The sequence below is a fragment of the Mustela lutreola genome, chromosome 1 (assembly GCF_030435805.1).
Source record: "Mustela lutreola isolate mMusLut2 chromosome 1, mMusLut2.pri, whole genome shotgun sequence".
Classification (NCBI taxonomy): domain Eukaryota; kingdom Metazoa; phylum Chordata; class Mammalia; order Carnivora; family Mustelidae; genus Mustela; species Mustela lutreola.
Window position 1 is genome coordinate 272,300,699 of NC_081290.1, and position 12,592 is coordinate 272,313,290.

At 39.2% G+C, this 12,592-nt stretch overlaps 1 protein-coding gene and 1 pseudogene across 4 annotated transcripts in view; one reads left to right on the forward strand and one right to left on the reverse strand.

Moving 5' to 3' along the window:
- The window catches only part of CKAP5 (cytoskeleton associated protein 5), a 108,062-nt gene that overhangs the window by 76,590 nt on the left and 18,880 nt on the right, over window positions 1-12,592 (reverse strand). The window contains exon 1 of one of the 4 annotated variants that reach the window (XM_059141235.1): window positions 6,787-6,865. The exons of 2 other annotated variants lie outside the window; for them this stretch is intronic. The gene's annotated coding sequence lies outside the window, so the exon portion shown is untranslated. Of the gene's footprint in view, window positions 1-6,526; window positions 6,718-6,786; window positions 6,866-12,592 lie in introns of those variants that run through there. One more of the 4 variants, XM_059141230.1, reaches the window with a different exon arrangement.
- LOC131822760 (U2 spliceosomal RNA) lies at window positions 3,001-3,145 on the forward strand (annotated as a pseudogene).

Here is a 12,592-nt window from a genome sequence, read left to right on the forward strand (position 1 = left end):
AAACTTTATAAATAATAATATTTATCTTCATGATTACCTAATTCACTTAAAATATAAAGAGAAAAAAAAGAAAGAAAATATAGAATAGGGGCGTCTGGGTGGCTCACTTGGTTAAATGTCTGCCTTTGGCTCAGGTCATGATCTCAGGACCCTGGGATCCAGCCTCTAATCAGCCCACTTTTCCCTCACACTCTCCCCCTGCTTGTACTCTCTCTCTCTGCTAAATAAATAAAATCTTTAAAAAAAAGAAAAAGAGAAAAAATAGAAAGTAAATGAGCATAATATGAAAAACAAGTTCATTTGCCTCCAAAAGGACTTATGTAATTTAGATATTTAAATATAGGGGCGCCTGGGTGGCTCAGTGGGTTGGGCCTCGGCCTTCGGCTCAGGTCATGGTCTCGGTGTCCTGGGATGGAGTCTCACATCGGGCTCTCTGCTCTGCAGGGAGCCTGCTTCTCCCCCTCAACCCCCACCTGCCTCTCTGCCTACCTGTGATCTCTCTCTCTCTCTGTGAAATAAATAAATAAAAATCTTAAAAAATAAAAATAAATAAATTTAAAATTTAAAGGGGTATCATCCCTTATCAGCTGCTGCCTAATAATCAAGTCTAACTCCCCAACTGGGCTTTAAAACACTGTTAACCTGCCTTTGAATAAGAAGGGAATGACTATAGTTTTAACTATAATTGTAATTTGGAATTATTCACACAATCCAACCCCCTCACTGACACCCTGCCCCAAAGCCTACATTCCATTGAGATGGCTCTACCAACTGATCAAGAAAATCTTTCCTTGGGGCGTCTGGGTGGCTCAGTGGGCTAAAGCCTCTGCCTTCGGCTGGGGCCATGATTCCAGGGTCCCAGGATCAAGCCTCACAAAGCTCTCTCTGCTCAGTGGGGAGCCTGCTTCCTCCTCTCTTTCTCTCTCTCTGCCTGCCTCTCTGCCTACTTGTGATCTGTATCTGTCAAATAAATAAATAAAATTTGGACGCCTGGGTGGCTCAGTTCGGCTCGGGTCATGATCCCAGCGTCCTGGGATGGAGTCCCACATCGGGCTCCTTGCTCAGTGGGGAGCCTGCTTCTCCCTCTGCCTCTGCCTGCCATTCTGTCTGCCTGTGCTGGCTCTCCACCCGCCCCTCTGATAAATAAATAAAAATCTTAAAATAAATAAATAAATAAATAAAATCTAAAAGAAAAAGAAAAAGAAAAGCTTTCCTTGAGATTAATAAAAACAAAAGGATGGTGGACTATGATGGCTATAATTCATATGAATTCTAAATTTCTGACTATAATTCTAGAACATTTGGAGAAGGGATCATTAAAGTCATTACTTGTTTGAAAGCTGAACTTTGTCTCTATCTGCAAATTTTAACTACCCATTATCACAAAGGAAAGCAAAGGCCTTGGGAACATTCAGAATATATACAGGAAGTAATAAAGAGCGTCAGAATCAGTATAAAATGGAATACATATAGAATAAAACATAACAATTTCATGAAAATTCAGATAACTTAAAGGTGGAATGTTTTCTTTAGAGGAATGCAGTACTGTTTTCAATACACCTAGCAAATTGAAACCAAACTAACATTCACAATAGCCAAAGAATGGGAACCACCCAAATGTCCATCTACTAATGAGCAGAAAAGAAAAATATGGTAAGTCCATACCAGTGAAATATTATTCCTAATAAACAGAAATGAAGTACTATAAAGAACTCCTAAGGGGTGCCTGGGTTACTCAGTTGGTTAAGTGCCCGATTCTGGATTTCAGCTCAGGATCTTGGGGTCATGGAATTGAGCCACTCTAAAAAAAAAAAAAAAACCAACTCTTAAAACTCAACAATAAACAACCCAATTAAAAAATGGGCAAAGGACTTGACTAGCTAGATACTTTGCCAAAGAAGATCTATAAATGGCCTCATAATAAGCACATTAGAAGATGCTCATCGGGGCGCCTGGGTGGCTCAGTGGGTTAAGCCACTGCCTTCGGCTCAGGTCATGATCTCAGGGTCCTGGGATCGAGTCCCGCGTCAGGCTCTCTGCTCAGCGGGGAGCCTGCTTCCCTCTCTCTCTCTCTGTCTGCCTCTCCATCTACTTGTGATCTCTCTCTGACAAATAAATAAATAAAATCTTTAAAAAAAAAAAAAAAAAGAAGATGCTCATCGTTATTAATCATTATGGAAACACATATCAAAACTCTAGGAGACCACCTCACACCTATTAGGATGGCTATTATCAAAACAAAACAAAACAAGTGTTGACAAGGATGTGGGGAAATTGAAACCCTTGCACATGCTGTTACGAATATAAAATGGGAGGTGGGGGGCTCAGTTGGTTAAGCATCTGCCTTTGGCTCAGGTCATACCAGAGTTCTGGGACCAGGACAACATGGGCTCCCTGCTAAGGCTTCTCCTTCTCCCTCTGCTCTTCCCCCTGATGCTTGTCCTAGCTCTCAATCACTCATTCTCTCAAATAAATAAATAAAATCTTAAAAAAAAAAAAAGAAAAAAAAAAAAGAATGTAAAATGGTACAGTTGCTGTGGAAAACAATATGACAGTTTCTCAAAAAATAAAAAATAGAATTACTATGTGACCCAGCAATTCCACTTCTGGGTATATGCTCCAAAGAACTGAAAAGCAGAGTCTCAGAGACATATTTGTATACCCATGTTCATTTCATAGCAACATTATTCAAAATAACTAAAAAGTGGAATACACATAAAAGAGAATATTATTTAGCCCTAAAAATAAATTCTGACATATGCTATAACCTGGATGAGTCCTGAGGCCAATGCTAATGTGATAAGCCATCCACAAAGAGACAAATACTGTATGATTCCACTCATAAGTGGCAGTCAAAATCAGAGATATAAAGGAGAATGGTTATTGCCAGTGAATGGATGGATTGAGGAATGGAGTATAAAGCTTCAGTTTTCCAAAATGAAAAAAAAATTATGATGATAGATGATGGTTATGTTTCTATAACATAATGAATGTATCTGAATCGCTTCTCAGCCTTTTGGCTAAGATCAAGTGTAGTATCTGTTCTTAACAGTTTAGTAAATGTATTTGACACCAGTGACCTGCACACTTAAAAAGGGTTAAGATGGTAAATTTTATGTTGTATGTATTTTTCTACACACACACACACACACACACACGAAATGAAGTACTGATAAATGCTATAACATAGATGAATCTTGAAAACATTATACCTAGAAGAAACTAGACACAAAGAACTACATGATTATATGATTCCTTTTATATGCAATGTCCAGAATGGGCAAGTCTTTAGAGACAGAAAGTAGATCAGTGCTTGCCTAGGACTGAAGTGTTTAGGGAAATTAAAAGGGTAAAGGCTAAAAAGTATGGGATTTCTTTTCGGGGTAATGAAAATGTTTTAAAATTGACTGTGGTGATGATTGCACAAATCTAGATAAGCCACTGAACTGTACACTTTAAATGGTTGAGTGGTATATAAATTATATTTCATTAAAACTGCTTTTTAGGGGTGCCTGGGTGGCTCAGTCAGTTAGGTGTCTGTCTTTGGCTTGGGTTATGATCCCAAGGTCCTGGGATCAAGCTCTGCATCGGGCTCCCTGCTCAGCAGGAAGCCTGCTTCTCCCTCTCCCTCTATAGTTCCCCCTGCTTGTGCTCTCTCTCACGCAAATAAATAAATAAATAATTAATTAAAAAAAAAAAAAAAAGAAGCAGCTTTGAAAAAAACCCCAAAGTTTACTAACAAAAGTCCTTAGTACATAAGAAAGATAAGAATGATTTGTTCAAGCTACTGATCATTTCACATGTATAGGCTGGCTGCATAGGTTAAGAGTCCTTTCTAATAACAAGGTCTAATAAGCAGGAAATTAGTCCATTCCACTCTTACCTTAAGCATTCACATTCACTAAATTTCCCTGTAGGCAAACCACGAAGCACCTAAGTTCACAGAAGTACAAATAAGTCTTCTTAACAAATAATCATAATACAAAATACATTATGTACAGAAAGTGCCTTAAGCAAGGGATAAATCAGGGTAACAGAGTTCAAAATAGGATTAACCACCAGCACGTGAGGGATGGTCAGTGAAAATCTTACCGAAAGGATGGCATCTGAACTCAGTGATGAAAGACAGGTGAGATTTTTAAAAAACAGACAAAGACACCAAAGTAGGGGATATTCTAGGCTGAGGGGAAAAAAAAGGCAAAGTCTTGGAGATAGGAAAGTACAGAGCATGTTCAGGGAACAATAAATGGCTCCACTTACTATAGTCTAAGACAAAAGATAGAGGAGGGTCAGATCATGTAGAATCGTGAATATTAAGCTAAACAGCATAAGATGCTGATGATTGAGGCAAGGCAATGACACGATCCTATCTATGTCAGAAAGATAAATCTATGTAGAATGGATTGAAAGAGAGGAAAAATAGAATCTTGATAGGAAACTACTGCAGTACTTCAGGACAAAGATAAATAGGAGCCATGGGGGTCTTAGGAATGGATAGGATGGGCAGAGGGTACTAAAGGAAGTTAATTAAAGAGGTAGAATCAGTAAGTCTTAGCAAGTAAGGATGTGGGAGTAGGAAGAGTCTAGCCGGAGATTCCAGTCTAAGTGACTAGGAGAACAGCAGTGCTAATGACATAAAAATATCAGTAGTAGTTCTGGATTGTTTATTTTGGGGGAGTAGAGAAGAGATAAGGAATATGATGAGTTTGGTTTTAGACTTGAGAAATATGATCTTTAAGTGGCTGGAAATATGGCATAGGATTAGACAGAGGATTCTGGATTTTTTAAACACAGACATGGGAAACCGAGCTGTCATTACACAGCAAGGTTTGATGCTTCAAGAGTGAAGAAAATTGCCAACAAAGAGAAACATTAATAAAATTAATTTGAACTATACCTGATGCTTACTATAGTTCATTCAGTCTAGTCCATACTACAAATGTTTATACTTTCATATTATTCAGAGCTCTCAAGAGACTTTACCCTGGCTGAAACAGAGGAAAAGGTAAGGAAGCCAGCTAAAATAAATCTATTCTACAAAAATATTATAATGTTAGACCACTGCTGTATCTAAAACAACTTCCAAATAGCTCAAAATACCATTCAATCACACTACTGCTGAAAAAGGTTTAGATGCAATTGTTTATTTTTAGACCAGAGGTTAAGAAATGTTTCCAAGGTCATACATAAAGGCAAAACTTAGAATAAATTTCAAACTGATTTTTTAGGTTAATATTCAATTAAATAACAAATTACCTATTAAGTATGCATTATGTATTATTTTAACATATACACCCAAGATACCTATGTATCATCTCATTCATCAACTAGCTAAAAGTAAGGCACCAAGAGACTAAGTCATGAGTAATGTTAGAGCTAGGCCTACAATCTCTTATCTCCTTCCTCTCAGTCCACAACTCTGCTGCATCTTTCAAGTTCCTGTAACTTGACAGTCTATAAGAATAATTACACAGCTACTAGACGGACTGTTTTAGCTTTCTACTTGGGAAGAAGCTGTGGCAGTGAAACTATTTTATGGCTAATTCCCAAGCTCTTGACCTACAAAAGCTCTTCACTATCACAATACAAGAGATCTGGATCTGATTACCATTCTTGGACTCTCACTTCTGGCTAAGGAAATGCTACTGCAGAAGCACAGAATAAGTGTGAGGGAAGTTTGAGGAAAATTTCTGCCCACTCAAAAACCAACCCTTTGAATGACCAATGAAGTATGATAACAGATTCACTCAAAACAAAAATAATAATTATAATACAGGGATAAAACACAATACACACAAGTCCAAAAAGCTTTACTCAAACCTTGTATTGAAAGAACAAATGGGCTAAAGAAGCATAACAATTATGTAACTGTCATAGAAAACTTAAGATTGTTATTACTTGGCCAAGCCAGACAAAAATTCATCTCTAAGTAACCAGTAACAAAATGACAAGCCGTTTCCTTTAATTTAAAAAGCCTCAATGCCTCCAGGTAATTCCCATTAACAAGGACAAGTATTAACCTCTTGCTGGAGTATTCTGCATTATCAGGCGGCCAGAAATCTGAACTGATTCTCTAGCAGGTTATCTCAGCAAACTTGGGTGTGTTTGCCGTCCTAGTCCTGGGATGGTGGCCTCTCACACAGTCCTTCTGAAGGGGAAGGGTAAAGAGCTGTCTCTTGAGCCCTCTCTTACACATCCTGCTTGCTATTCATATCATCAGGACAGAAGATTAACTAGACTCCCCCCAGTAAAAAAGGTCACTATTAATGTCTCCGAAAGGGGGACCCACACCAACACAGGCCTCTGGGGAGATGGAAAGCGAGACCGAGCTGTGAATTAGGTCAACCTCCCCAGTTACTGCTCAAATGTACCACGGTAGCTGAAAATCCAATGCTTACTCATCCCTAAACTACCCAGGTCTCCAAATCCCAGGCGAAGGACCCAAGGCCCAGGACACAAGATCCAACTCCACCTATCAAGTTCAATGGGGTTCTATATACTCAGGTAAAAGCAATCCTCTCCTCACCCCAAGTAGAAACCAGGCAGAGGCAAAGTCGGGTCGTGGACACCGCTCAACCACTGCATATCCAAACAAGCATCCTAGGGTTGCTGTCATCACCCAGAAGTAGAGCAGATGCCCCAGGCTTTAGCTCACTGCAGCCGTCATTGTTTACGCTCTTTCGCAGCCTAAGCCTCTGATAGGCCAGGAAAGTCCCCTGCACTGTCCACCAGGACTTCCGGCATGGGCACAGGATGCTTGGCCCTCGCCCGCAGTTTGACACTTACGCTCCCTGAGCAGGGAGAGGTCTGGGGGCCCTACGGTCCAAGCAGAATCAGCAGGAATACCCGGCGGGCCCCGGCGGCATTGGTGCGGAGGGCCGCTGGGAAACGCCTCCTCCGGGGGCGGGGCCCACAGCTCGCTGTCAGAGTGCCCGCCCCACCTCGGCCCCCTCCCGGCGCACACTGAAGCCTTAAAGGGTCCGCACCTTCGCCCGTAAGTCTGCAGGACTCAGGGGGCTGCTTCCAGCCCACAAGGTTTCCAAGACAGGAGGCAAATCCAGGATCAGCTTGGAAGGATCCACCCAGGCTGGGTGGGCCTCTTCTTTGGTGGCAACACAGGCAAGGTTCCCGAAACAAAGGAGATGACCTACTATCTACTACCTATCCTACTATCACAATCCTAATCCCTCCTCCAGGAATGAAAAAAATTGCTGCAGGCAATAGCAAAGCTTCAGAGTAAATACGTAGCCCCCCAATATGTAAGATGCTTATTCCATTAATTTGAGCAGTTAACATTCTTCAAATGGTAATTAAAAGGCCCAGAGAGGAATTCTGGCAGCCTGAATTGCTTCACCCCACCCTTTCACCTTCCTTCTCTACAACCTGAGAAATCACAGACAATGATAAGAAGATGAGTAAGAAGGTAATAGGAAGTGAAATGGAAAACATTCTCATTCTCGTGAGCAAAATGTGCCAAGAATTGGCAAAGAATTAAAAATTCACGACATGTGTATGTAGCTAAATCGTGCATGCAAATACAGTTGTGATGTGCAGCTATCCAATTTAATATGAAGAGTTGAGAAAACTGTAGTAGAAACTGTATTACTATTTCAGGGAGTTAAATAATGGTCTTTGAGCTCTCCACTGGTTGTCAATGAGTTTTAATTTTCTTTTCATAAGAGGAATTTTCCCTCAATCTCAGTTTACAAGGTTTGACTGCATTTTGTGTCTCATACCATCAGAAAGAGATTTAAGTATTTACTAAGCCTATATTCTTCCACCTAATCTAGATGAATAAATACATCTTATTAAAGCCTTAAACTACTACCAACAAGTATGGGAATCCATTTAGTGAAGCAAAAGACTATTTTATAAGTGCCTTAACATCCTCCATCTTAAACATGGGTTCAAGTGGAAATACAGATTCTGAAGGACAGGAATGAAGACTGCTCTGTTTACTGGGGAACTGACGGAAGTTACAAGGTCTCAGAAGATCCTACAGAATTCTAGGATCAGGCTGCCAGGAAGAGAAATGGATTCGGATTAGAAATAGTGTGATTGTAAACTGCCCAAAAAATCTCATTTTAAAGTGCATTTAACTGTGAATGCTACTTTTGAATTAGGTAATTAAGACCTTTCATTTTATCCCCAGGAAGCATTATCACACTATTCTGAGGGTAATGGTTTGCAGATCAGCCTCTCCATTAGATTGTGAGCACCTCAAGGGCAAGAGCTAGAATGTATCCTAATCATCCTTTTCTCCCAGTATGCTACAAAATGAATACTTAATAATAAATATTTACCACAAAATTAGGACCAACACTCTCTTTGATATAGGAGTCTAGATAACCATCAGTAAGCATGCATAGTGAGTATGTGTGTGCATGTATATACACAAATGAATAGTACCCAGTGCTGTGGTTGTCAGTGAATTAAAAATCTGGAGAGAAAAAATCCACTGATGGTACAGCTTGGTTTCAGACATCAGAGCTCAAGATTACTATTATAGGGATTTATATCTTTTGTCCCAAATGCACATTTTATATAAATATTCCTAAATAATTCTTAAATTTTACCAAATATCAGTCTAAACACAGCCCTTCTTATTTTGGTTATTGCTTTTTTCTTTACTATATACCATGAAGAGACTAAACTGGACATGTAAAACCTTTTAACAAATTACCAATTAGTAGTTGTTTACTTAACATGGCAATGTGGAAACTGTTTAGGAAATGTCTTAGTAAAATATTATATACAGAAGAGAGATTCCCCAAGCTGAGAGCTTTTAAGTAGGGTTTATTAAGGTATACCTTACATACAGTAAAATTCACTCTTTTTAGTACATAGTGCTATAATTTTGGTAGACACAGAGAATCCATCACCATAATTAAGAATATCTCCATCAGCCCAAAATTTTCCCTGGTGCTCCTTTGTAGTCAATACCCTCTTTACCCACTATCCAACCCTGGCCCCGGCAACCATTGATCAGCATGCTGTTCCTACAATTTTTTCCTTTTGTACAATGTCATATTAAAAAAAAAAATTACACAGTGTGTAGTCTTACTTCATTTATAATACAACTGAGATCATCTATGTTGTTGCACATATCAGTGATTTGCTCTTTATTGCTGAGTAATATTCCACGGTATCATCTAACACATTTTGTTCATCCATGTTACCAGTTAAAAGACATGTTTGTTGCTTCTAGCTTTTAACAATTGTGAAAAAAGCTGCTATAGATTGTTGTATGGGAGTAAGTTTTCCTTTCTGTTAGGCAAATACCCAGGAGTGGGAATGCTGGGTGGTAAGGTAAGTATATGTTTAATTTTGTAAGTAACTGCCTAACTGTTTTCCAAAGTGGCTGTATGAACCATTTTGCATTGCTCCTCCATCAGCAATATCTGAGAATGAAAGTGTAATTGGATTATTGCTTAGTACTAATTTCTAGTAGGGCTCTGTATTTTTACACCTATGAATGAAAGCCCGTTCTTTCCCTAATTTAGTGCTAATGGTTTGTAACATACGCTTCCATTTACAAACCAGTCATTGTTCACTCTTTCAAATCCCATCAAAGAACAGTCCAATCTGGTCATTTTATTGGGATCAACAAGCTACAAGACTAAACAAAAAGTACTCCTAGTAAACAGAACAAACTAAAGCATGTATTATCTATCTGTCAGTGGAACTGGTTTTCCAACATTCAGATGAGTTTATCCAAAGCATCAACAATCTCTTTATATAACAAATCATATTAAACATCTTTATCAAAAGTATAATTCTCTTGATTACGAACCAAGAAGAAGCTTCAAGAAAGTATCTGAAAACTTATTATAAATACTTTGTCCACTATTACAAAAAAATGCTTTCAAAAGAGTGTCTGGAATTTTTATACATTGTTGGTGAGTATGAAGAAACTGGTACATCCAATGTGGAAAATACTGTCCACACAAAAACTGGTACGTAAATGTTAATAGCAACATTAGTCATTAACAGCCCCAAAGGAGAAACAACCCAAAAATCCATCAGTTGATGAAAGGGTAAACAAAATGTGATCTAGCCATACAATGGAATAACACTCAGCCATAAAAAAAGGATCGAAACAGCTATATATACTACAATATGGGTTAACCCTGAATACATCATGCTGAGTTAAAGAAGCCAGGCACAAAAGGCCATATGTTGGATGATTCTGACCATATGAAATGCCCAGGTCAGGCAAATCCACAGGGACAGAAAGTAGAATAGTGGTTGCCAGGGGATGGGTTATACAGAAAGAGAAAGGGGGAATAAGGAATGACTGCTAATGGGTATGAAGTCTCTTTTGGGAGTGATAAAAATGTTCTGGAATTAGACAGTGGCGATGGTTGCACAATATGTGAATATACTAAAAAGCCACTGAATTGTATGTATCTGTTTAAAGAATAAATTTTATGGTATGTGAATTATATTTCAATTAAAATACCCATTGACAGGAGAATGGATAAACAAGCTGTGGTATATTCACAGAAAAATACTATAGAGAAGTGAAAACAAATGAAGGCATCTGTTAGCAAAAACATAGATGAATTTCACAAATCATGCTGAGAGAAAAATAGCTAATACTAAAGAATATACAATATGATTACATAAATCCAAACAATATATTGCTTAGGAGTATATATGTTTGTGGTTAAATTTAAAACAAAAGTTCAAGAGGCACCCGGGTGCTCAGTCAATTAAGTAGCTGACTCTTGGTTTCCAAGTTCATGATCTCAAGGTTGTAAGATTGAGCCCTTTGGAGCACCTGGCTGGCTCAGTGGGTTAAGCCTCTGCCTTTGGCTCAGGTCATGATCTCAGGGTCCTGGGATTGAGCCCCGCATCGGGCTCTCTGCTCAGCAGAAAGCCTGCTTCCTCCTCTCTCTCTCTCTCTCTCTCTCTCTCTCTCTCTCTCTCTCTGACTGCTTGTGATCTCTGTCAAATAAATAAATAAAATCTTAAAAAAAAAAAGATTGAGCCCTGTGTTGGGCTCTGTGCTGGGTGTGGCACCTGTTTAAGATTCTCTTTCTCCTTGGGCGCCTGGGTGGCTCAGTGGGTTGGGCCACTGCCTTCGGCTCAAGGCATGATCTCAGGTCCTGGGTTCGAGTCCCGCATCGGGCTCTCTGCTTGGCAGGGAGTCTGCTTCCTCCTCTCTCTCTCTGCCTGCCTCTCTGCCTACTTGTGATCTCTCTCTGTCAAATAAATAAATAAAATCTTTAAAAAAAAAAAAAAAGATTCTCTTTCTCCCTTTCTCTTTGCCCCCCTCCACCTCTAAAAAATAAAAATGAAAAAAAGAAAAGTACAAGGAGGACATTAAACTTATAACATAAATAATTTATTATATTTAAAATATATTAAGTATTCCATGAGCTTAAAGACTAAAGAAAAAAAAAGCTACGCCTCTTGTAGTAGGATTTTGTAATTTAAAAAGTTACACACTACAGTGTTCAGCCAGAAGTGTTGGGAGGCACTTTTTTCCCCCTCCAATCTGAGAGGAGCACTGGGCTGGAAAGAAGAAAATTTACATCTCCAAATCCCTGTTCTATCATTAACTAGTTGTGAAACCTTAGGGAAGTCATTGAATCTTTGGTGGCTTTACTGTTGTTATGCATAAAACAAAGAGTTTGTATCAACAGCTCTCCCACCTCCGAAATTTATGAGACACTGTTCCACAACCACTATTTATACATGATAAATGGCAGGCTTGCCATTCCAAGTTCTCCAGTACTACAGTATCTGCAGCTAATGTTAAATGCTTGGAAAATGCTTCTACTTCAGTGGGAAAATCTCATAACCTCATTCTCTTTAGCCCTTGGTTAAATTACTACAAAGGAATGGTATCAGCTGTAGTGATAATCTGAACCCAGATTGCAGGCATGTTGGTTCTACCATCATTTTCCTTTCCAGGCACTCCCTTTTTAGTTTTTAAGAGGAGGAGGGTAGGGTTTTTTAAGAGAGGAAAGAGCTTTTCCAGGTACTCTCACCCTAGTAGAACAGATTTTCTTCCCAGGCCAAAAAGAAGAAATTCACACAAACCACTCAAAAAGCACAATAATAAGTCTCTTATGCCTGGCAAAGAAAGTAATGTGGTAAGGGTAAAAACACTGATTCAAGAAGTCAGAAATATGAACTGTATTTCCTTCTCCACGAGTGCAGTACAGTGAAGGAGAGTTTCTGAGTCATCTAGTCACATCTAAGCACAATTTGTGGCACCAAGAAGTCACTATCACATTCAGAGTAGGCATTCCCAGGGCCTCTACTCAGGGGACCACATCTAGCTGAACATTCTACGATCAACTATCAGTTAGAAGGGATTTAAAAGGATACATTAAAAGTCCAGGAGAGGGGCGCCTGGGTGGCTCAGTGGGTGAAAGCCTCTGCCTTTGGCTCAGGTCATGATCCCAGGACCCTGGGATCGAGCCCCACACATCGCGCAGAGCAGAGAGCCTGCTTCCTCCTCTCTCTCTGCCTGCCTCTCTGCCTACTTGTGATCTTTGTCTGTCAAATATATAAATAAAAATCTTAAAAAAAAAAAAAAAAGTCCAGGAGAGACAGCTTCACTGGAGAATTCACTTAA